Here is a 27,017-nt window from a genome sequence, read left to right on the forward strand (position 1 = left end):
TGTATGTCCATAACATGTCATAAATGGAGTTCAGTAATTGGTTATCATGTGATATTTAATTTTATTGAGTGTTATTAGGACTCCATCCTCTTCCATACTTGTTTCGTGAAAAACCTGTCAAAGAAATCTAGCAATAGAGATCCTCTGCTATGGCTGAATCTAAATGTATGATAAGCACTGCACCATAGGGAAGGTTAGCAAAGTCCTGAAGTTCAAACATCATGTTGTTTAGGTTTCTGATATTCAGGAGTGCTACCTTCACAATAACCAGACTGGAGCTCACTATCTTGGGATGCTAATCTGGTTAACTTAAAATAAGCATTATAGGATAGTGAAAGTTTTAGCCTGAATGTGAAAAACTGAGATATGTCTGTAGCAAATTCCAACTAATTAGGTCTAAAAAACATTGCAGGAGACATTTTTAGTGTCAGAAAATACATATAAGATGTCAGGTATGAATGGAATGTCCGAGGTCTTCCTTTTCCTGATGCAAATGAACTGTTGCTTAATGAATTTGATCAAGTGAAACAATAGAAACTAGGTGACAAGATAATGTAAAAAGGAAAAAAAAATGTTCTTTTATGCAAAAGATATTGAAATTGTAGAACATTATAGCACTCCACAGATTGTATAAGTAACTATTAAATATGTGCATTACATATTCATATAAATGTTATATAAAATGAAAGAACAAGATAGTCTTAGTCAGTATCATTTATTTGATACTTTCATTTAGATTGTGGATGTCTAATACCTTTACCTGTTCTTTATTGCCATTTGTACTTTTCAGATCAGGTCACTGATGTACAGGAATAAAGCCCTGACTATGCATCTTTGATTAGTGCGGCTTGTTGCTTGATGACGCAGGCAGAGAAAATGGGCATACCCATCCTGTGGGTGGGTTCCAGACAGTCATGCCTCTGTACCCCAACATGATCTCTGCTGGAGCACTTGGACAGAGATGACAGAGGGGAGTGGGTACAGGGATGATACAAACGTGGCTGTCCAGGCCAGTGATGGTAGCATTGACGACCATGCACAGGGATCACAATACAAACTGTTAGAAGAGCATAGGCAGTTCCTATGGTAATGAATGAGTTTGTTTCACTTTCAAAGAGAATGGTTAGGGCCATTAATACGAAAAATGTTGTCAAGAGGGATGCTGGCAATTTCAACAGACTCTCTAGTGTCTTCCTGAATGATGGTTCCTCCAGACAGTTTTCACCCCAGGGGACTGACATAATATTCCCCACCATAAGGAGTGAATTGCCTCAGTCCAGTAGGATGGAACTGAATGGTCAGAATAGCAGATGGGTAAAGGCTGTAGAAGGAAAATGTAGTTTTACTTTTAATATGGCAGTCTTAACTGGCAACTTAAAGATCTTGTAAATAACTGGATAGGAAAGTTGTTGTCTAAGATGGTATGGTATTTAATGCACTTATCACTGCTTGATCATGGCATGTGGTTGGTTTTCTTAAGTTTCATGTGGATGGAGAAATAATACTAACCAGAGAAAAAAAAGCACTAAAATTACAGGTTATATGGTGACTTGTCAAAAACTACACGACCAACCGACCTGGCTGTGAACTTTGAATAGAATTCATTAATATGGACCCTCACCATGAAACATGTAATATAATGTACTTTGATGTTACTGTTGGCCCTGAAATGTCATATCAACTTGAAATTTGGCAGATTTCTGTTTCGCCAAGAGTTTCAGCAGGGTACTTCAGTTGAAATTTCTATGGCTATGTGTTAGTGCTGAGGTGGTAAAGACTTATTGATTTCAGCAGATACCCAGTATTCCTTGTACAACATTTCCTATCATATTTATTTGCAAAGAAATAGCCATTAACTGCCATTCAAAGATCACATGACCCAGATATTCTGCTCTGCAAAATATAACCCTCACCTAATTATTCTACTACAGAAAACAAATCTGTTTTTATTAGAAAAATAGGGCAATTTCAGAAGCAGAGGACTGCTATCCAAAATCTGGAAAAAGCCGCAGAGTTGCTCTTCACATTTAAAAAGCTTAATTCCTAAAATGTTCTCAGAAATAAACTGAAAAACAAGATATATTCAAACATTTCTTTCGCAAGCTGCCTTTTTTTAATGCACTATTCTGGAAATTAATATTCTGAATATTTTAGTTTCACTGCATTTAATCAAAAGACTCTTAAAACACAGCGACATCACGTGCTCTTGTACAAATGCCTTTAGCACAAGTGACAGAAAACATCATTAGTGTTTAAAACGCAGTAAAGAGAAGAGCACTATTTCTTCCATCACTGGACTGTTGCGTTTCATTTACTCACAGGCAGTGGATTTGATAGCTGTACTCTGCTGCCAAGCTGGGTTATTTCATCTTGTCAGAAAATTGGCCATGCCTTTGTAATCTCTGCTTCTGCAGAGAGTTGATAACCGTCACTTTTCTTGATTTACTCCGACCCTTTTCCTTCAGGAATAGAAAGAAAGTAGCAATGCTGTATTTTAAATGCTAAATGTCTGACACATTCAGCTGAACGAATAATTTCAAACAAGCTCAAGATGCAGCTTTGGAGTCTGAATGTTGGCTTGGGTGTACCGAAAATCTTATACCCTCTTCAGAAGCATGTGTTTGATTCACAGACTAAATTTACCGTAACCCAAAAATACAACAAACATTTTTGAGGAACAGTGAGAAAGAGTATTAGAATAACTTCAGAAACTACTGCTAGGAAAAATGTGTTATTAACTTGTCTGCCCATTAAATGCATTATTAACCTTAGGACTGACAATCATTTGTTATATACTAATATGACACAGTATTGTATGCATAGATTTGAGTTGTGATAGCTCAATGCCAAAGTCAGACCACCATTAAAGAAAAAATCCACTTTTGTTGTTCATTATTTATTAATTTATTCTTAAATAGGAAAGTTAGGAACAGAGTCTCCATATGAAAAATGTCAAGAATTCACCCTCTTCAAAGGAATGCTTTTTATTAAGGAGCTATATAAAGGCCACTCAGGGTGCTGAATGACCCATCCATATATAGCTTCTGGTTAAATTTAGGTCCTTCTACTTCATGAAGCTTTCTTGATTAATGTTAGATACTTCTTTAATTATACTGCATTTTTTCTGCATTGTTGGTTTAATAAACTTATCATTTATGCCACTCCAACTATTTACATGAAATTATCCTAATTTTTACTAATCTATTTATTATTTTACTTGTTATAAGCTTGTATTTGAGCTTATTACATTATTGAATTGTGTTTCACTAGAGATAAGAGATTTTTTTTTAATCTACAATACATTAGCATCTAGCAACTGGACAAAGATTGTCACTAAAAAGTTTTCTTTCCTTCTTTTTTTTTTTTTTTGGCCTAACCTATTGAACATATTTTATCAATAGGATGTGGACTATAGTTGTTTGTACTATATTTTAAATTTACAAACTGCTGCCTATCTTTTAGTCATTTAGCATAGCCAGGAAACCAGGAAATATTTGTTTTGGTAAAGCATGCCAGTTTGTACCAGAATATGTTAGATAAAACTAACACCACTGTTCAGTTCTAGTAAAGTGCAGAAAACTGGTATTCATTACTTTAATTCTGTAAACGCAGAAAGCATATGGAACTTCTTCTCTCTATGTGAAGAAGCCTTAGCTCCAAATAAATAATTTGGAATTCTTGGAGGCGATGATATATCCTGAACCTTTGTTCTACACTAAAATGAGGAAGCTTCAAACATACAGAGTAGTATATACGGTGCATCCCTCCTGATTTGTCATTTACTTGCAAAGCTATACTGAGAACAATGAGAATTATTTTTGAATACAATAATGACTTCTGTCAGGCACTTTCTGATCACAGTCTGAGGCTGATTATGAAATGACTGGATGTAGAAACATTTTGCAATACTCTCATTTGGGTCCAGCAGTCATATTTTTCTTTGCTGGTCTGCTGTTTTCTCACATTAAATTTGAGATTATTTTATCAAAACCATTTAGCACTGATCAGAAATAGTTACATCTATAGCATATCTTGTAAAATAGCTCTGTGATTTCAAAGCAGTTAGTATGCAAATGCACATTTCATATCACTGTTGAAATTATAGCTAGAAGGGACTAGATTTTAAGGATTTTAGAATGCAAAAGTCTCAGGTATAAAATAATGGGTGCTGCTATCTTGTGAGACATGTCAAAACAGGCAGTCATACCTTGTTAATATATGCAGTAACTTTGTAATTGCATGTTACCTACTGACTTGAGACAGAATGCATACCTCATTAATGTTAATTTTTGCAAATCAAAAGCCTGGCATTCTATAATCTAGCTATTTTCACTTATTGTTTTATTTTTTTCTTATGCCTTTCATTGGATTGGCATTAATCATATCATGTACTATGGTACAAGTTATTACATTGTCAGTAATGATTAACTGTGATGATAACATTATTCATCATAGTCTGCTTTTGGAAAAAAAAGGTAATTGTATAAAAGTAGCAGCAATGTGACAAAATTCCAATTCTTTCTTAGAGTGCACTATATACATGCAGTGTAGGGGATAGTGTATAGTAGCTGTGAAGGCACATATGCAGAAGATAAAACTAAACATTTAACTTAATAAAATGTCATATTAAAAAGGAAGGAGAATGCAAATGCAGAATTGAACACATTTGTGTACCTTGCGGTTGAAATCTACATAGATTCAATGTGGGGTTAAGGACAGAATGGAAGTTTGGAAATGTATTATTTTTTATATTACAATTTTGAAGTTTCAAAATTTCAATATTATGGTCTCGACCATTTGCAGTTTGATGTTTTGAAACTTTGAGCTTGTGAAGTAAATCCATATATATATGTATATATATATATATATATATATATATATATATATATATATATATATATGTTGTCTTTCGGCTTTTCCCAGTTAGGGGTCGCCACAGAGGAACTCTGGTCCGCTAATGATTAGCAGTAGATTTTCATGAACGCTGAGGTGCCAGCTCGACGTTCAACCAAGGCACACCTATTTATGCATGTCTTTCGAACGCCCACCCAACCGCAGGGATGACTTGCAGACTCCACACAGAAGGCACTCCCCGCACTCCAGCCGAGAATTGAACGGGAGAACCTCTTGCTGTGAGGCAAATATATATATATATATATATATATATATATATATATATATATACACACACACACACACACACACACACACACACACACACACACACACACACACACACACACACACACACACACACACACACACACACACACACACACACACACACACACACACACCACTTGTTTTTAATATAGGATGACATTTCTGGACTTTGAAACTACTGAGTCTACAGGGCTGCCATAATCCTAACATGGTACATGACATCTTTCTTGAAAAAAACTTAACAGTCTCTAAATATAAGCACTGCCCTTCCCTTGTACAATGAAATCATTATGTTATTATTAGTAGCAGACTAGGAATTAGCTATATTTCCGTATAAGTCAATCACTTGAAGTTTATGTTTACTTTGTAGCTTTCATTCATTTTAGAAAAGACTAATAGTAGATCATTTCGTTGGGACTAAATAACTAAAAGGTATTTTGAAACTTTAGTTTCTGAGGCACAGCCTTCCATCCCATGCCCTATATGCAGCCTATATAGAGGACTGTATAGCGTGCTTGTATCTGCATCTTACCTGATTTTGTAGAACAATAAATTGAAGCACCATACAATATGTTTTGACCTTTCTTTGCTTAATAAGCCAGTCCTGGAATGACTTATTCCTTCACTCTGAGTTGATGATATACTAGTCCACATATGAATGCCACCATGTGTCTCAAATGTAATATAACTTTAGTTTCAGAATTTCTTCTCTCTTCTTAACAAAAAACATACATTTATCAAATGTGCATAGGTTGCCCTTATTAAATAATGTCAGAAATTACTTGGAGCGTATTAATGTTGCATTAAAGATTAGAAGAATAAATACCTGTCATTTTTCAACATTTGTAATTGAGCAGTGGTACAGATGATCTATCTCTGGAGGTATACAAAGTCTTATTGCATAGTGTGAGTGCTTCATTACTGGATGCATGTAAGTGCTATAATTTTGGGAACATACAACAGACATGTCTTAATGCTGTGCTTTTCAAAGCTTTGAAACACATTCTGGACAGATCAACTTTCTACCCTATTTAACTTCAGAATTCTGATTATAAGGTAGGTATGAAGATGTAGTCAAATAGTCTGTGTCTGGTAGATGCACTTTTTATACATTAGAATCAGTTTAATTTCATTAAAAGAAGAAATCGTAGTTAGTGCATCAGGAGTGTGTTGGAGCTGAAAGATAATGACAGTGGAAATGCAGTTCAATATAGTTAGTAGATTTTGACACCAAAGTGCATCAGATGGAGTGTCTTAATCTTGTTTATTTAAGGTTCTGAAGGCACTTGGAAGCACAGTTTCCTGCATAAATGGCCTGAGGCAGTCAGTATACCATGAGTCAGCTGGTTTGTGTGTTTGGGCATTTCACTTCTTCTTGGGCATTTCACTTCTTCTTTTGGTGTACGGATGATATACATTTTGGGAAAGAATACCTACTACTGTTATTATTTAAAAGTATAAAAGTTTGAAGCAAGTATACTCATATCTGCACTCCCTTAAGCACGCAAGTCTTCTCCTGTGCAGCTACCTCTTCACATCAATTTATTCAGGGGCTATAGTGCTAAAATGAGCTGTGTGTAATATCTGTGGATGGCACACAGCACTAGTTTAAATGGGCTGCTAACATAAGTTCTATTTACCGTACATAGGTGGCACCTGCTGCTTCACATCATTCTCCTATTGGCCAAGGATGTCAGGATCATGATGCCTCATGTTATTGTAATGATACTGGCTCTATTCCTCCATGTGTAGGATGCCAGCTGCATAGGTGACAACTTGGGCTAAACTATTCCTGGATTAATACAGAAGCCATTTGTAGTCTTCCTTCAGAATTCTCTGACTCTAATCCTCATTGAGGAGGTAAAGAAATATCTCTGAGTCCTCCTCACACCACCTTTGATCTCTAAGAGGGCACTGCTCCTTATTCAGCTATGATATTCCCACTTGAATAGTGAAAAATGGCAGACAATTAGTTCCCATATCAATTATTGCATGTGCCATTTCTTAATGGGCATTGAAGGGCACCTCATCTGCACCAAACACTCAGAAAAAATAGGTACTGTTTTATTATGGTCCTCTATGACAATTTAACGTGTGAAACATGGCAGTCCTGTATGCTGGTACGAAATCAGCTACTACAGTGATTGCTATATGCAGAATTACATTTTTCCTATTGGAAGCATGCTTTAGATTCTTCATATGCAGTCCTGCTTGTAGGCACCCAGGTGTGTACATGGCATAGAATGCAATTGAGTACAATGGTTAGCAGGCTTTTCATCAGACACATTGAGTAAGTCAGAAGCAATAATGAGCTGAGGGGCCTTGGTAGCATAATCATTGCTGTCAGCCAGGTAAATCTGCACAGTATAAGAGTGAAGAGAGGCACAGAGCCTTGTCACACTGCAGAATAAACCTCTGGTACTTAGATATTGACAAATTGCAAAGGAGAACTTTTCTTCAGCAAATATATGACTGTACAAGGTAAGTGCTACTTCTTATAACTTCATTCAATTGCACTAAGGCTACTTTTAACTGCTATTCAACCTGTTGACAATATAGGATGTAAATTTGTCAGTACTTTTGAATGCATTGGCTAAGGTGTATTGAAAGAATGGATGTATGGGCACAGCAATTATTGGTTTGCAAGACAGGTACACTTGATGAGATGAATACTCATGAGCTTGTACTCTGAGACCACTGTTCAAAACACAGTTTTTGTGTTGTATACGTTGCACATCTGTCTGTAGCCAAATATGTATTTGTAACAGTGATAGGAAACAACCATGCATCCTTGATCAGTTACATTGCTGAATTTCATTGTAGGGGATATGATGGTCAGTAAACCTAGATGCCTGACACTGCCTGAAAGTATAGCTAGATATATAACTGTCACCCAAAAACAAGTATGCCATATTGCAAAAGAGGATAATAGTGGCATAAGGATTTTTCAGGACCATGCAGAAATAAGGCTGTTAATTCTATTACTTTCCAACATACAGAGCAATGCCTAAAACACAGGGTAAGTAGGAAAAGAGTAATATATCTTCTGGGAAAACATCACCATCTGCATATAAATTAAAAATCTAAAATATAGAGAATGAGGTGCAACTGTAGGCTGTCCATTTCAATGACCAATGGCTTTTTTGTCATTCAGGGTTTTAAACAGGACTGCAGTAACCATGCCAGGAAAGAAATTGTAATCAATGTGAATAAAGTTAATGGTCAGAACCACAGTTACAACATGGTGAACTAGAAGGCCACCTATATGGCACAGGCTGCTCAAAAAAGGGCATACATTCTGCCATGAGAGCATATGATAACAGATGTGTGTGTGAGGGGGCTTTTGAGTGTATTACCTCTCAAGGAGATGGAGGAGTTCTTGGCCTATCTCAAATGGAGTTGTACCCCTACTGAGTCCCACAGTGCCATGATAGATTTTCAGACAGAACTTGGCAGGCTACAGAGACTATCCAAATAATCTAGATCCAGGCCTGCTGCTTCTGGAACTGTTTGTAGTGTTTGTTTCTTTGTTCTACACACATTTTCCACACCATCTTGGTTTGGAAGAGGCCTATCTACACTTTTGTGAGCGAATTGTGTTCGATTGGCACCTGACTGGTAAAGGGGGGCTGGTCTAGTGTTTGGAATAAGCATCCTAATTGGTCCTTTTGTATTTTGTTATAGTTTTTTTTTCAGGTTTTAGCTTTTGGTATTTAGGCCCTGCATTTGAGCCAGTTTCTTGCACTGAGCTGAACTAATTGAGGTGGGTTACCAGTCTTAACTCTAAGCTGAGACGACCAGAGGCTGCTGACCTTCCACAAACCATAAACTGCCTGTTTTTTTTTTTTTTTTTTGCTTATTTATACTATTTACTGCACTTTTTTATTGCATACTGCCTACTTTTATACTGTATTTATTTACTGTACACCTTTTTAATCCTAAGATCATTTCCACTACTGCTAAGACACTTACTCTTAAACAAATACTAGACCATCCAGAGTACCCTAAATCCAAACCAAAACACACAAAAATATCTTCCTTCTATAACCTCGTCTTAGTTGGAGACATTCACCCCAACCACGGACCTAACTCACCCACAAATAATAATTACCCTCCCCCATCCTCTAACCTTTCATCCCCCTACAATACTCTTACATTTTTCACACTCAATGCCCAGAGTCTCAACAACAAAGCACATCAATTTCAAAGCATGGCTAAGTCATAACCAACCTGACGTTGTAGCCATCTCTAAAACTTGGCTCAAACCCCACATCTCTGACTTTGAAATCCTACCCTCTGGATTTCACACTTTTAGATGTGACCGCCCAAAGAAAAAAGGTGGAGGGGTTGCATTAATCTATTCCAATCTACTTACCTTAATTAACCTACCAAACCCTATTCCTAAATTCACTAATGCAGAACTAACAGTCAGTCTATTAAAAATGAATAATCACAAAAGCCTCTGTATCATCGCCCTTTATATCCGACCTGGAAATAACATCTCAACCCTTGAAGACATACTCCAATGGGCCTCATCTGAAATTAACCTTAAAACTTACATACTAGGTGATGTAAACATTGACTGGAATAAAATCAACAGTCCCATACCCACTCTGTCCATTACTCTTTAACTTTACTCAAGTAATCCACTCCATCATCAGACCCAATAAAACAAATCCCCCAGGATCCACTCTTGACTGGATCTTAGTCACCCATCCAAATAAAATTACCAACTCTGGCACCATCCCTGACTCTTTTAGTGACCACCTGCCAACTTTAATTTACTGTGCAACCACCTCCAATCCACACCAACATCAATATATTCAGACCCGCAACCTTAGTAACTTTTACCCCAAAACCTTCTCTAACTATCTCAAACAAATGAATTGGAACATTCTAAAAACCCTTCCACTTGATAAAGCCACAGACCACTTTAATTCTACTTTCCTAAATGCTCTAAATTCTCCAGCTCCATCAAGAAAAAAAAGAATAAAAACTATATGTCACAAGAGAGAAAAAAACACTAATATTTCAACCTTCTGCCCTATAGCTCTTCTCTTTCCAATCTCCAGAATCCTAGAAAAATGCATCCACCTCCAACTTATGCCTTTTCTGACTAAAAAACAACTTCTTACCCCTACCCAACATGGCTTCTGACCAGGACATAGTACCATAACAACTCTACTCTCATTCTTAGAAACTGTCAATCAAGCCCAAAATCCTGGGAACATAGTAGCCACAGTGCTCCTAGATCTTTCAAAAGCAGTTGATACTGTTTCCCATAAGCACCTTCTAAGTCACCTCTCAAACCTAAATCTCTCCCCAAACACTCTTTCCTGGTTCTCAAGCTATCTGTCAGATAGATCTCAGGCTGTGAAATGGAAAATAAGGCACCTCACCATTCTTACCCACCCCTACCGGAGTACTACAGGGGTCCATGCTTCGACCAATGCCATTTGATATCTTTATCAATAACTTACACTCTGCTATTCTTAATGCCAAAGTCATCCAATATGCAGATGACTCTACACTTGTCTGCTCTGCCTCTAACCTCCATGGACTCCTATCTAAAATTCAGACTAACTTCTCAACTACTGAGATCTGGATGTGCCAAAATCACCTTTCTCTCAATGCTAATAAATCTAAAATACTACTATTCACTCCCTCAAAATCTTTCTCTGTTGATAAAAATTCCTTCTAAGTCCATAGAAAAACAACTCTCAGATCGAAGTTGTTCCCTTTGTCACACTACTCAGTGTAACTATAGATGAACACCTCAAGTTCGACATCCATATTCAGCAAAATATAAAGAAAACCCACCAAAACTAGGTATGTTATACAGGAACAACCACTTCCTCTCTACTTCTACCAGGCATAATCTGGCCTCCTCTTACCTCCTTCCCTCCCTTCTGTACAGCACCCCACTACTAACTAACCTATCCTTTTTACATCACTTCTAAACTTGAAAGGTGGTATAACAAAATGTCTAAATTTGCCACCAAAGCTAAACATTCCACTCATCACTGTGTTACCCTCCAATCCCTCAACTGGTTAGAATTCACAAATTACCTGGACTTCCTGCAGCTCACTACAGCACATAGACTAATATTTAATCCAACCAAATGCCCCGCTCTAACTAACATCCTTCCCCCATACATCCCCAAATAGAACTCTCACATCTGAACACCAAAACATAATTACTGTCCACAAACCTAAACATCCTGCTGGACAGATTCTCCTTTTCTTCTCCTTGGGTAAGAAATGGAACTCTCTCCCTTCCACACTAAGGACAATATCAAATACAAACAACTTCAAAACTCAGATTTACACCTACCTCTCCTCCAAATGAATATGTAACTGCATTCTCCCTACCTAGAACTCTTTAACAAAAGCCCCTGGGAGGGTATCCTCCTGGATTCCTAAGCACCTTATAGCTGTATATAACCTTCTATAGCGCTTTGTATTATCTGATATGTATTTGTACTTGTACTTTTATTTTTATTGGACTGCTATCTTTACTGTAATCTGTTTCATGGAGCTTTTCCCTCCAGGCTTCCACTGGAAACGGGCTCTCTGGGCCCAGTGGACTTCCCCGGTAATCAAACTGGAAATAAATAAATAATAAATAAATAAACTACATTGTTGTACTGCAATTGCCTGCTACACTGTGCCTGTATAATCAAATCTTATTGCTGTTTTCACTGTTTAGCAAGCTTTCTTGATCTTTCTACTGTTTGTGAAGTATTTACTGGTATTTCTTTCACTGTTTCAAAGCTATCTATTCTGCCTGCTCTGGTTTTCCCACAAGCAATACTTAACTTATTTGGTAACTGTTTAAGTCATTCTTTTGAGCCTCCTGTCTGATTTTCTGCTGTTTTAAATGTTTTTTTTTCAGTGTCTCACTGCTATTTTTCTGCTGTGTTAAATATTCTCTAGTATTTTCCACTGAAACTAGGCTAGCTAGTAGCTGTAGCATAGTTCAGATACAGGCCTGCTGCTTATGGAACTGTTTGTAGTGGTTTGTTTGTTCTGAGGACATTTTCCAGGCCATAGTAGTTTGTTCTGAGCACATTTTCCAGGCCATCTTGGATTGGAAGGAGCCTATCTGCACTTTTATGAGAGAACTGTGTTTGGATGGAACCTGACTGGCAGAGGGAGGCTGGTCTAGGGCTAGGAATAAGTACCTTCATTGGATCTTTTTAATTCAGTTAGTTTTTTCAAATTTTAATGTAGCTCCCACTGTATTTCACCGTAAGGTTAATAGACTGTAGTTTTCTGATACACCACAAAGTGGAGCTCCTTTTCATTGGATATAAAAGAGAGAAACGAAAATGAAAGAGTTGAGACTAAAACACAGGGTGAAGGAATAAGGGGGCTTACCTTAAAAACAGATGGTTCTAGTATCTGGGAGAGGGAAGTGAAGTTGCAGATTGTGTTTTTTTCCCTCCTTGGAAAACCTGGTCGTTGATGATCTGTGGAATCAGGAGAGAAATCTGGAACCAGTAGTCCCACGCCTGCATCTGATCAGCAAGAGCAGCAAGAGCAGTATTCCTGCTCTTGCTGATCAGATGCAGGCGTGGAACCAGTAGTCCCACGCCTGCATCTGATCAGCAAGAGCAGGAATACTGTTGGGCCTATTATAAAGAAGCCATTTTCAATTACCAGATGGCTGTTGGGTGATCTCTACACTCCTCATCAGTGGAATTGCAGTGCCCGACATCCAGAATAGTATTGACAGAGTGGTGAGAGGCTGCAGCCACCATTTTATACTTTCATAAGATTGTGCTATAGCTTCGACTGGGACTGTGGGCCTAGGCTTTTCCCTTTTTCCTTTTCTGAACTGGAACTGTTTAGATTTATCTCAAATAGTACTGGCTGTCATTTTGGGGGTCTCATGTTACTCATCCATCAGTGTGGATTTCACCTTAAATGCTTTGTGGATTATAAATACCCAGGTTTCATATGAGCTCCAACTTTGGGCCCCATCATGCCGGGATTAAGACTGTAAGTACTCACTGGCCAGTGAACAGGGTATAAAGAGTGTTTTCACAGTTTGGTCTGATTAGAATTGATCAAGGTTATAGCTACTGTTAGTATTGTTGCATTATAGAATCTTTACTGCTTAATGACATTGCATTGTTGCTCATATATGAATGACAAGACCTCTCTTATTGAGTTCTGGGAGGTGTTTTTTCACTGTATGTATACCTCATATTGTCTTATTACTAAACCTTGTGCTACTGCAATAATTTGTTTGCCACTGTGCTGTTGCCTGTTAAGACTAGAGCTGCCATCTAGAATAAAATCTATTATTATTATTTGCAACCTTGGTGTGTTGGGTGTAAATAGGGGTGTCACCAGAGTCAGGTAGGGAGAGACCCATACACTATTCAGCTACACCTGCAGGTACACTACATTAGGGAGGGTGGCCTAATGGTTAAGGTGTTTGCCTTACAAACACAAGGTGCAGGGTTTGAGTCTCACAAGGGATAATTGGCTAGACTTAAAATGGCTCGCAAGGGCAGTTAGCTTAGTGCTACTCTATGAACCTATGAATCTATTTGGGGGCTCATCCGGGATTGCCTGTACTGCCTAGAACTCTGCCCTATTCCCCTGAATGTGTGTAAAGCAACACCAGCAGCAAGAAGAACCCGGAAGTAGCCACTAAGTGCTGCAAACAGCACAATGCTCAGTCAGAGCACTGCTTAGTTCTGGTGTTGCCAGGGATCACATGGATGCAAATACATCAAGTCACAGAATCCTTACCAGTTGTATGCCATGGATTCTTATTAGACAGCACCATGGACACTACAGAACAGAGCACATTGGCCCTATTAGAATGGAAAAGTCCTCTAGTATATGAGCATATACTTTTGAGTGTATCAGTTTCAGGCAAGAATGCAGTCTGTGGGGTAATCCCTGAGAAGTGCACTACCCCAGCAACAGAATAAATACCTGTGGCAGCTATCCAAGCAGGTCACAAGCTTACAGCAGAAACTGAAGCTTCAATGCCCACAAATACTATAGGGCCTGAAGTTTTGAATGCTTTGGGAAGTCTTGTAAAGAAATGCTTAAGGCCTACACAGCCATTCACTGGGTTTGGCTACCACAAATTATGTTTCTTCTCAGGCAAACAACCCACACCTCAGGGAGAGGAAGATTTTGAATATTGGATGGATCAGGTTTCACAAGCCCTAGAGGAGTGTCATATCCCAGAAACTCAGAAGAAACAGTGAATAGCTGAATGTTTAAAGGGATTATATGCGGATACCGTACGCTGAGGATGAGTAAGCAAGATTGCACAGCCAAGGACTATTTAGGAGAACTGCAGGATGTGTTTGGAAGAACAGAGAGGGCTGCTGACCTATTGTATCATTTTGAACATACATACCAAGAAGCTGGTGAGAAACTATCTGACTATATTAAGCAATTATATAAAATGCTCCACCAGATCATCCTAAAGAAGGGAGTGGATCCGAAAATAGCTGATCAAGTATGAATCGGTCAAATTTTACAAGGAGCTCAATCTATGGATCCCATTATGTGGAAACTGAGGACAAGAGATAGGAAAGAGACTCTAGCCTATTCTCAATTGGTTAAAGAAGTGAGGGAAGAGGAAGCCCTGTTGGAAGTCAAATTTCAGTGTTCAACATCAACTAAAGCAGTGAGGGGCACAAGCAGGAGCCTGCAGCAGTGCTTACTACTCAAATGGGAGTCATGGTTCAGAATGTCCACAATGTAGAGGAGTCACAGTTTCAGGTGCAGGTGTCTTCCCTAACCAACGCCATAGCTCAAGTTACCAAGATGGTTGCAGAACTACAGAAAACAATGGTAACTTTAGCTGAAGGGAGGACTACATGTGCTAGAACCTCCACAAAGGGACACAGGGAAGAAACAAACAAGCCGATGTTCTTAGTTCCTACTGGAGATTGTTTTCACTGTGAAGATGCAGGGCATATCAAGTGGCAGTGTCCACCAACTGTGCACAAGTCCAGCTCATCTGAGGTGAACAACCAAATTGGAAAGCCATCTCAGAAAAAGTCTCAGCATCCAAAGCCACAAAGGATTACTATGAAAGAGTTCCATAATTTAAAATGGCAAAGCCAACCAACTGTACCTCAACAACATGCTGACTGCCGTACGGCTGACCAACACCGGAAACAGAAGATACACAATGGCCTAGTGGGACCATCCCCTATCGTAGCAGTGAAGATAGAGGGTGTATACAGTAAAGCATTGTTGGATACTGGTGCAAAATCACCATTCTGTTCAGAGACTTCTTCCAGAAATATTTAAAGTATTTGCCACTTGGAAAGTTAGAAGACTTGGTGATCTGGCTGCTAAGTGACACAAAGTTCCCCTATAATAGTTATGTCTCACTCAAGTTAAAATTTTCTACCTCAATTGTTGGGTCAAAAGAAGTTTTTGAAACACTTGCTGTTGTGTGCCCCAGGCCAAAAGGAAAGGATTCAGCATACATTTTAGTGGGGACAAATATTGACCTCGTCAGAAGAATGCTGACACCTCAGTTGACCCAGGAACACCCAACATTACATCCACTCCTGAGACCAGCCTATTGTGCCATTCAGAAGGAGAAGGATAGCAAAAAAGAAAAAAAAATGGTCATGTATGTAAAATGCCATGACTGTAGGAACTCCCTGGTCAGCCTCAGTAAGAAGCTGAGATCCTTCATAAAATCCTTCAAAGCTTGTTACAAAAACAAAATTGCCACTGATTCCAAAGACAACCACAAAGCATTCTATAGCTATGTCGAGAATTCAATAGCAGCACTCAGATCTGCTCTGAGTTACAGCACAATGGCACTAAATATACAGAACAAACTGATATTGCCAACATTCTGGCAGATAGGTTCAGTGCTAACTTTAACCCCCTCTCACCCCCTAAAGGGCCCATCTCTATACCGGAAGAATGCAAAGTTCCTGTAATCATGGCTGCACTGGTAAAAACCACACTCTCCAAAGCCAAGAACACAGTATCCATGGAACCTGACAGCATCCCAGGTTGCATTCTACATGAACTACAACATGACCTGGTACCCCACCTAAGTACCATGGTCAATCAGAGCCTTACCTCAGGCTTTGTGCCCACTGAATGGCACACAGTGATGATCATCCCACTCCACAAAGGGGGAGCTACCACTGACCCTGGGAACTACCACCCCATTAGCCTGACGAGCCTGGTCTGCAAGGCTATGGAACGTATCATCATGGAACTTACAAACAATGACATTGGTAATCTCCAAACTCTGGACCCCACTTAGTTTGGATTTGTAAAAGGCAGATCATGTCTCCTAAACCTGATAGACTTCTTTGAAGTGGTCACCAAAGACCATAGATGAGGGTAAGGTGGTTCACACAGTCTAGCTAGATCTTGGCAAGGCTTTTGATACCATCCCTCACTCTGGAATTATAGATAAACTCACTAAACTAGGTATAAATCCCTATGTCACAATATGGGTTGCCAAATGGCTCACTGGCAGAACCCGCAGTCTGAAAATAGCAGACTCCAAATCTGACTTCAGACCAGTGACAAGTGGACTACTACAGGGTTCAGTCCTGGGTCCTCTCCTGTTTGGTATCTACTTCTCTGAAGTACAGTCCACACAGAAGGTCTTTGGCTAACAAAAATCACAGATGACTGCAAACTAGGAGCCATAATCGAAACTCCTAATGATGTGGACATCCTACAAAAGGGCCTCACTGAGACAGATGCCTGGTGTCAAAGCCTTCGCCTCAAGCTCAGTGCCAAAACATGCATTGTCATCCCTTTTGGTAAAAACTCTGTACCCATGAACTACCACATAGGTGGTAGTCTACTTAACACCGAAAGTGTGATAAGTGACCTTGGGACACAGGTGGAAAGTAGTCTTTCCTTTTATAATCATATCACCACAGTAGTCAGGAAATCCATCTACATGGCTCACCTCATCACAAAAGGTTTCTCATCCAGGAAAAAAGAGGTCATTGTTCCCTTCTACTCATAAGCTCATGAGACCCATTATAGAATACAGCCCCTTTTGTTATGTACCTCACAAGACATCTACAACAACTGGGAAGGCTGCAGAAATACCTCACAAAGAGGATTACCGGCCTCAAACAGATGCCCTATGCAGACCATCTAAAAAAACTCCAGCTTTACTCCATCGCATATCGCCTACTCAGAGGTGATCTCTGCCTAACATACAAAGCTATGTCAAACCCAGAGCTGTTGAAGATGCTCCACTTAAAGAAATCCCAGTCCCTCCGAGCTACATGCTCTAGGGACCTAAACCTTGTCATGACAATAAACAGAACATGCTGGAGGGATATATTCCTGTCCCAGAGACTTCTCATACTCTGGAACAAACTACCTAGCTATATCAAACAAAACTCCTCATTAGCACTCTTCAAGAAAAATCTTGATGATTGGATAGGAGATAGGAAATTCACCTCGGGGATCACTTCTGTGGTTCTGCTCGACAGGGGCACAGGAAACTAATTTTCTTGGGTGGCAAAAGCCATGGTACCTTTTTGGCTATGCTTATATAGGCCCTAGGGCCAATAGCCTAGTAATTATCTATCAACCTATGAACCTTCCTGGGCAAGAATATATTATTCATCCTGGTCAGGTCACCTGCTTGAGGGCCAAAGTGAGGATGTGTGGACAAACAGCTTCCTCTCTTCTCATGATGGAAATTGATCCAGAAATAGACTTGCCACCAGAGCTGAAATTAGTCCCTGAAGTCTGACATGCTGACAAGCTGAAGCATCCTTATGATACTTTGCCTGTGGGGTTGAAGAATAAAGGAAGTACCCCCATTGTCCTGCTTTAACAAGTGCATTTGGGAAATGTTTATGCTGCCACTCTCTTACCTGATTCTGTTTGGACAAGAAACAAGAGCAGTGTCAACGAGCTAAAGCTGGAAGATATTGATCTAGGAGATGGTCTTCTGTCCCCTGAGTGGGTAACCAGAGCTAAAGAGCTGTTGATAAAGCAGAAAAAATGTTTTTCTACAAGTGAGCTGGATGTGGGTTGTGTAAAAAGTGCAAAACACCGAATAAGTTTAAAAGAAGACCAGCCTTTCAGAGAACATTCCAGAAGGGTAACCCCAGGAGATCTGGAGGACTTGATAAACCATCTGGAAGAACTTAAAGCTGCAGGGATAATTTGAGAGTCAAGAAGTCCATATGCTTCTCCCATTGTCATTGTCGGGAAGAAGAATGGCTCAATTCGTATGTGTGCTGGCTATCATACTTTGAATCGGTGCACCATTCTAGACCAGTACACAACACCCCTGATTGAAGATGCTCTGAATTGCCTGGTGGCAGTAAGTAGTTCAGCCTGCTAGACTTAAAGAATGGATGCTATCAAATCCCTATGCACCCAGAAGATAAAGAGAAGACTGCCTTCATCAGTCCTTTGGGATTTTTCATGTTTGATCACCTACCTCAAGGTTTATCGAACGCACCAGCAACTTTCCAGAGAATCATGGAAAGAACTGTTAGAGACATGCATCTCCTGGAAGTCTTAGTCTACCTTGATGACATCATTGTCTTTGGGAAGACCCTAGAGAGCATGAAGAAAGACTGACAAAAGTATTGGACAGAATTGAGAAGGAAGGACTGAAGTCACTGGACAAATGCAAATTTTTCCAACATTCAGTGACCTATGTGGGACATGTAGTGTCTGCAAATGGAATATCCACAGACCCCAGAAAAGTTGAAGCTGTGACATCTTGGCCCAGACCCATCACAGAGCTGTGATCTTTCTTTGGGTTCTGCAGTTACTATAGAAGGTTTGTGGAAGGATTTTCAAAGATAGCAAGACCACTCAATCAATTGCTCCAAAATGATGAGGAAGCAGATGAAATAGATGAAAACATCCTTCTGAAGATGCCAAAGGGGCCGAGAGGCTCTAAAGAATTTATCAAGAGTTGTTGGACTCCTGAATGTGAATAGGCATTTGAGCAGCTTAAGTTATGTCTCATACATGCCCCAGTGCTAGCATATGCTGACTCAACAAAGCCATACACATTACATGTGGATGCTAGCAGAGGTGGTTTAGGAGGAGTCCTTTACCAGGAGCATGACAAGAAACTGAGACCTGTGGCTTTTATCAGTTGAAGTTTATCTCCAATAGAAAGGAACTATCCTGCACACAAGTTGGAATTCCTTGGTTTAAAGTGGGCTGTAGTAGACAAGCTGCATGACTACCTCTATGGGGCTGAATTCAAAGTTCAGACTGACAACAACCCTCTGACATACATCCAGTCCACTGCAAAGCTAGATGCTACTGGCCACAGATGGATGGCAGCTTTATCCAACTACAACTTTAGTTTAAAATATCGCCCAGGACATAAAAATGGAGATGCTGATGGTCTGTCCAGAAGACCTCATGGGGATTTACACCCCGATGATGAATGGGTGGAAATTCCAGCACCAGGAGTGAGATCTATGTGCCAGATTGTAACCTGCTACCAACAATCTGAATGTTGGGCCCAGAGGTTGGGGCTGTCTATGAAAAGCATACCCCAAGCTTACTGTAATTTGGTCACTTTACAGGCTTCATGGCTACCAGCTTTGAGTAACAGTGACCTCAGGAGAGATCAAAAAGAAGACCCTTAGGTCAGCTGGTGGTAGCTGCTTTAGAGAAGAAGCAAGCTGATATGCTTTGCACAGATATTCATCCACTAGCAAGACTTTTGGCTAAAGAATGGGACAGACTCCAGATATGAAATGGACTAGTGTACAGGAGATCTCCTAGTGCACTTGGCAGTGGAGAATGCCAATTGTTGCTTCTTCAAAAGTATCAAGAAGTAGTACTTCAGTCATTGCATGATGAAGGTGGTCATCTTGTTTATGACAGAACTCTGGGACTTGTATGAGACAGATTCTACTGGCCATGCATGAAACAAGATGTTGAAGATTATTGTCGTACATGTCTTCGCTGCATTCAGAGAAAGACTCTGCCAACCATAGCTGCCTCATTGGGTCAAATGGAGAGTAGTGGGCCCATGGAACTGGTCTGTATAGATTGCTTTTGCATTAACCCAGATGAAGGTGGGATCCGTAATGTGCTGGTGGTGACAGACCACTATAGCAGATATGCTCAAGCATTTCCAACTTGCGATTTGAAAGCTATTACAGTGGCAAAATTACTTGTTGAGAAGTTTTTTGCACACTATGGCATGCCAAAAAGGATACACTCTGATGAAGGGTGTGACTTTGAGAGCAAGCTTGCCCATGAACTACTCACTCTTTTGGGAATTCAGGAAAAATCATACCACTCCCTATCATCCTCATGGGGAGCCTCATCCTGAGTGTTTCAACAAAACTTTGCTAGACATGTCGGGAACACTATCTGCTGAGATGAAGAGTCAATGGAGTAGACATGTAGCCACAGTGGTGCATGCATACAACAATACTAAAAATGATGCTACAGGATTCTCGCCTTACATCTTAATGTTTGGAAGAGAAGTTCATCTTCCTGTTGATTTAACCTTTGGAGTCACAGCTGATGATACTCCAGTGCAATCTCATGGCAGTTATGTGGAGAGACTCAAGAAGCATCTCAGAATAGCCTATGAGCTAGCTGAACAATCAACACGGCAAAGGCATCAGTGAAACAAGGCTCACTATGACAAGAAAGTGAAGATACATGACTTGCAACTAGGGTTCAGAGTTCTCTTGATAAACTTGGGCCTGCAAGGAAAGGACAAACTAGCTGACCATTGGGGATCTGAGATCTACATAATTTGTTCTCAGCTACCTAACATCCCTGTCTACCAAGTCTGCCCTGAGGGGAAAGAACGACCCATCAAAACCTGGCACTGCAACAATGTAATGCCTTTGGCAGGATCGATCAGTGAAACTTATGAATCCGTAACCCAACATGGCTCAGTGAAAATGTAACTCAAGGTGATCCAGAAGACTAAGGCGAAGAGGAGATATCCTCCCAAATGTTCAAGAGCCTATGATTCCTCATGCTGAAGGAGAGGAGGACAGTGATGATGACTGGGGTTTCAGTGGACTTTTCTGTGATGATGTTCAAGACCACATGGACTGCAATATCAATGTAAATGCACCAGAATTTGTCCCTTGTAACTTTGAACAGTCTTGCACCAACAATAGACTGAGTGATGTTTCTGTGCATCTTGCAGAACCGGATGCTGATGGAGGTCCTGCTATCTAAACTTCATATAATGGTGCTGAGGACAGTTGTACAGTTATGGAGAAAGAAAGTGAAGTTATACAAGAGGGAATCTTAGAAGCAGACAATATGCCTACTGAGGAACTGGACATTGAGTGTGATGTGAGTGACAAACCCTCATGGCAGAATTCCCCAGTTGTCTCTTTCAAACCAAAGCCTCAAAGACTGAGTTGGCCCACACAGAGGCTTACATATGACAGTTTGGGACATAGTACACAGGAGCCTGTGACCACTGCTCATCAAAGAGTCTACGCCCATGATCTCTATGCCTCCTTCTCAATTGGTGACACCCCATCCTATGTTAAGCATAATGCTGATTACTCTTGGTGGGATGTAGCTTTTGAATGCAGAAATACTATTCAGTTGATGGTTCATTAGTGTTTGTATATATATTACTGATAATCTACCCTTGACTTGGGAAGACCAAGGTTTGCAAGTGGGGGGCAGTGTAGCTCCAACTGTATTTTACTGTATGGTTAACAGACTGTAGTTTTCCGATACACCACAAGGGAGAGCTCCTTTTCAGTGGACATAAAAGAGAGAAATGAAAGTGAAAGAGTTGAGACCGAAACACAGGGTGAATGAATAAAGAGCCTTGCATTAAAACCAGATGTTTCTAGTATCTGGAAGAGGGAAGTGAAGTTGCAAATTGTGTTTTTTCCCTCCTTGCAAAACCTGGTTGATGGTAATCTGTGGAATCAGGAGAGAAGTCTGGAACCTGTATTCCCATGCCTGCATCTGATCAGCAAAGACAGGAATACTGTTGGGCCTATTATAAAGAAGCTATTTTTGATTACCAGATGGTTGTTGGGTGATCTCTACACTTCTCATCAGTGGAACTGCGGTGCCTGACATCCAGAATATTATCAACAGAGTGGTGAAAGGCTTTGGACACCATTTTATACTTTCATAAGATTGTGCTATAGCTTTGACTGGGACTGTGAACCTAGGCTTTTCCCTTTTTCCTTCTCTGAACTAGAACTGTTTTGCTTTATGTCAGAATAGTACTGGCTATTATTTTGGGGATCTCATGTTACTCACCCCTCAGTGTGGATTTCCCCTTAAATGCTTTGTGGATTACAAATACCCAGGTTTCATAAGAGCACCCACGTTGGGCCCCATCATGCCTAAATTAAGACTGTAAGTAGTCACTGGCCAGTGAACAGGGTATAACAATGTTTTCACAGTTTGGTCTGATTAGAACTGATCAAGGTTATAGCTGCTGTTAGCATTGTTGCATTATAGAATCTTTACTACTTATTGACATTGCGTTTTTGCTCATATTTCAATGACAAGACCTCTCTTAGTGAGTTCTGGGAGGTGTGATTTCACTGTATGCATGCCTCATATTGCCTTATTGCTAAATTGTGTGCTACTACAATAATTTGTTTGCTACTATGCTGTTGCCTGTTAAGACTAGAGTTGCCATCTACAATAAAATATGTTATTATTTGCAACCTTGGTGTGTTGGGTATAAATAGGGGTGTCACCAGAGTCAGGTAGGAAGGAACCCGTACACTATTTAGCTAGACCTGCAGGTGCAATACATTAGCTTTTGGTATTTAGGCCCTGCATCTAAGCAGGTTTCTCCTTGTTTGTTCCGAGCTGAACTGAGATGGGCTACCAGTCACTACTCTGAGCTGAGGATTCTGAGCTATCCAAAAAAACATAAGTTACTTGTTTTTTTTTTTTTTTTTTTTGCTTATTTATACTATTTACTGCACTTTTTTATTGCCTGCCACCTACTTTTATACTGTATTTATTTACTGTGCACTATACTACAGTGTTATACTACATTTGCCTGCTTACACTATGGCTGTAAAATCAAACCATATTGCTGTTTTCACTGTTTAGCAAGTTTTCTGGTTGTTTTCACTGTTTGTTAAGTATTTACTGGTATTTTTTCACTGTTTCAAAGGTATGTGTTCTGCCTGCTCTGGTTTTCCCACCAAGCAGTATTTAATTAACTGGTCTGTTAACTGTTTAAATAATTTTTTAGAGCCTCCTGGCTGACTTTTTGCTATTTTTAAACATTTGTCAGTATGTCACTGCTATTTTTCTGCTTTGTAAAATATTCTCTAGTGTTTCCCACTGAAACTAGGGTAGCTAGTAGCTGTAGCATAGTCCAGATGCAGGCCTGCTGCTTCTGGAACTGTTTGTAATGGTTTGCTTGTTCTGAGTACATTTTCTGGGCTTTCTTGAATTGGATGGGGCCTATCTGCACTTTTGTGAGAGAATTGTGTTGACTAGCACCTGACTGGTAAAGGGAGGCTAGTGCAGGACTTGGAATAAGCATCCTCATTGGTCTTTTTGAATTTTGTAAGAGTTTTTTTCAAGTTTTAGCTTTTGGTGTTTAGGCCCTGCATATGAGCAGGTCTCTGCTTGTTGGAGCATCCTGCTGCACCATGCACTACTGCATAATTGTGTGCCAAAGTTGGACAGTTAAATATAACAAATTTTCCATTAAAACACAGGCAGAAATACCCATTCACTGAACTGATCCATGAGTTTTTCCAAAGAGCCACCCCTAGTGGCAACAATCTTTGACCTAGCATTATTGACTATTGGACTACTCTTGTTTCTCCTGCCAACCTTGTTAACTTGGGTCTTTTGAGGCAGTGTAGCAATTTTCTCATGTACACAGACAACCCTCTATGAATAATGTAGGCTAATACGGAGTGCAAGTGCGATATTTACACTAAAAATCTAGAATTCATGCTCTCTCACTCAAAACAGTAATACGGAGAAGGTTGTCAACTCACCCACCACTAGATATTTACATAGTATTACTACTCATACACATACCACTACTTATACACATAGTATATGCACATAGCATCAAACACAGAAATCCACATATGTGGATGTTCTCTCAAAAACGTATCAAAACACCAGAGACCTCCAAAACACAAGTCTGCTACAGGTAACACAGTCTCCACAGCACCAATGACACAGTAACACCAATGTCTTATCCACCAAGCACATAAGGTGTAACACTTAAAAACCAAGTTTTCTTGTCAGAGACTCAATAAGCAGACACATGGGTGTCCCACTCACCAGGTTGGACAATGAGAAAGTCATGGTCAGTTGCCTGTCCAGTGCCAGTATACACCAAATCATGCATGCACTCAGGTCTCTTAGTTGCAAGTACTATTATGACTCTGTCATAGTTCATGTTGGTGTGAATTACTTGAGATGTACCTCACCGGACTATATGAAGAGAGACATGGTCAAGCTCTCTGAGAATGTGTCCCAGGCAGGTATGTTCCTAGCCTTGAGCAGCATACTACCCACACCTAGAATGATGCCACAGTATAAACTGTGGGATCCAGTTCCTGTCTGCCTGGGAAGTCATGGTCGAAAAACCTCGCTGATTTGCCAGAGACAGTTTGGACCCGGCACCCCTAGGCTTTTGACTGTTTGCAAAGGTTCTTGCCTCCCCCATAGTGCCTTTTTAAGGCAAGGTTTGGAAAACAACATTACCAACGTAAAATTAACCAATCAGAACAAAATAATGGTCATGCTGCTAAATGCTAGGAGCTTAAACCAAAAAAGGCACTCCTTGGAAGCGCTTCTATCACTAGAAGATATAGATGCCTGTGCAGTCACAGAAACCTGGTTTAAAGCCTCAGAGAGTACCCCTGCCCTGTAAGGCTACAGTGCCTTCCACACCTTTTGACTGCAAAAGGAACACGTGAAAACCAAAGGAGGTGTTTCAGTCTATATTAGAGATAAAGTCACTTCACATCTTTTTAGACTGGACAACTCCATGAAGTTACTCCAGGTCTAGGTTACAGTGGGTAAGACCCCCATTCAAGTCCTAGCCAGTTATAGATCCCATCCATGGGTCACGACACCCACAAAGCCTGCTTACCCAAACTGAAGACAATCCAAATTTTACTGAACACACTGGTTTTGGGGGATTTCAATTATCCCACCATCAACTGGGAAACCTACTTTAGCCCAAACTCACTAGCACAAAGGTTCCTTGATTTTGTGAATTCAAATGTTGTGGAGCAAGTTTTCCATACCCCGACAAGAGGAACAAACATTCTAGATCTGGTCCTTACCAACATGTCAAGCAGGTGCTTTGCTGCAGCTGCTGGACTCTCATTAGTTAAAATGGACCACAAATCAGCCACCTTCAAGCTAACACTAACACCAGAACTCACAAAGGGAGTAATAGGACTAAAAATTACACCAAGTCAAACCATACCCACCTAGATGAAGGTATAAATACATTCCAAGCCCCACCCCAAGCTGAAAGTGGCAAATACGTGAAAGCTTACACTAAAGCCCTGTACAATCACTTGCATAAATGTATAAACTTGGCAGTACCAGATAGAATCAAAGTCAGAGCCCCAAGTAAAATCAGACTGCCATGGTGGACTTCCAGCATCAATAAACTCTGCAATAAATGCAAAATGTTGCTGTCCAAGAAAACAAAGACAAGGACCCAACAATGGAAAAACACCCTCCTCTGCCTTAACAGCAAATAAGACAACTTGTCAAATCACCCAAGAGCTCCTTTGAGAGAAACCTAGCAAGTACTGCCAAGGATAACCATAAGGCCTTTTCCAGCTACGTACATAACTTAAGGGGAAGGACCCAAGCATGTGCAGAACTGGTGGCCAACAGTATCACTCACCCTGATCCCACAGAGATAGCGAACCTGCTAGCAGATATGTTTGCTGAAAATTTCACTCCCTTATCCCCTACTAACTTACAACAAACCCTCCACCAAACTTCCCCCCAACCATACATATCTAAAGAGCAGGTCCTTGAAGCCCTGTCCAAGGCAAAGAGCATGACCTCTATTGGACCAGATGACATCCCAGGCTGTCTTTTAAACAGGCTAAAACATGAACTAGGATCACCACTAAATACCCTTTTCAATCATAGCCTAACCACAGGGTTTGTATCTGCAGAATGGAGAACAGCTACAGTTATTCCCCTCCATGAAGGTGGCCTAGCAGCCAACCCAGGAAGTTACAGACCCATAAGCATTACCAGCCTCATCTGTAAAGCCATGGAATGTATCATTATGGACCTCATAAATAAAGGCATAGGTGACCTGTAAACCCAGGACCCTACCCAATTCATTTTCCTGAAGTGCAGTTCCTGCCTGTTAAATCTGTTGGATTTCTCTGAAAGTGTGACCGTGGCCATTGATGAGGGCAAATATGTGCACATAGCATACCTCAACTTGGCAAAGGCTTTTGACACAATCCTACATTCAGGCATTACCAATAAACTTAGCAAACTGAACATAACCCCCTTCATTGTAAGATGGGTTATCAAGTGGCTCACAAACTGGACACACACTATCAAAGAGGGTGACTCCACATCAACCAGCAGACCTGTTACCAACAGGGTGCCACAGGGGTCAGTGCTGGGTCCCCTACTGTTTGGTATATACTGCTCAGAAATTCGGGTGAAAACTAAAAGATTGTGGCTGACCAAGTTTGCAGATGGCTGCAAAGTAGGTGCAATCATTAAATCCCCAAATGATGTTAGTATACTCCAGGATGGTCTCACACAGACAAAAGACTGGTGTATTAGTTACCGTCTCAAACCAAATGCAAAGAAATGCATCATCATTCCCTGTGGCACAAACAATGTCACTTCAAACTATCAAAATAATA

This window comes from Protopterus annectens, chromosome 10.part0 (genome assembly GCF_019279795.1).
Source record: "Protopterus annectens isolate FY-2018-M chromosome 10.part0, PAN1.0, whole genome shotgun sequence".
NCBI classification, from domain to species: domain Eukaryota; kingdom Metazoa; phylum Chordata; order Ceratodontiformes; family Protopteridae; genus Protopterus; species Protopterus annectens.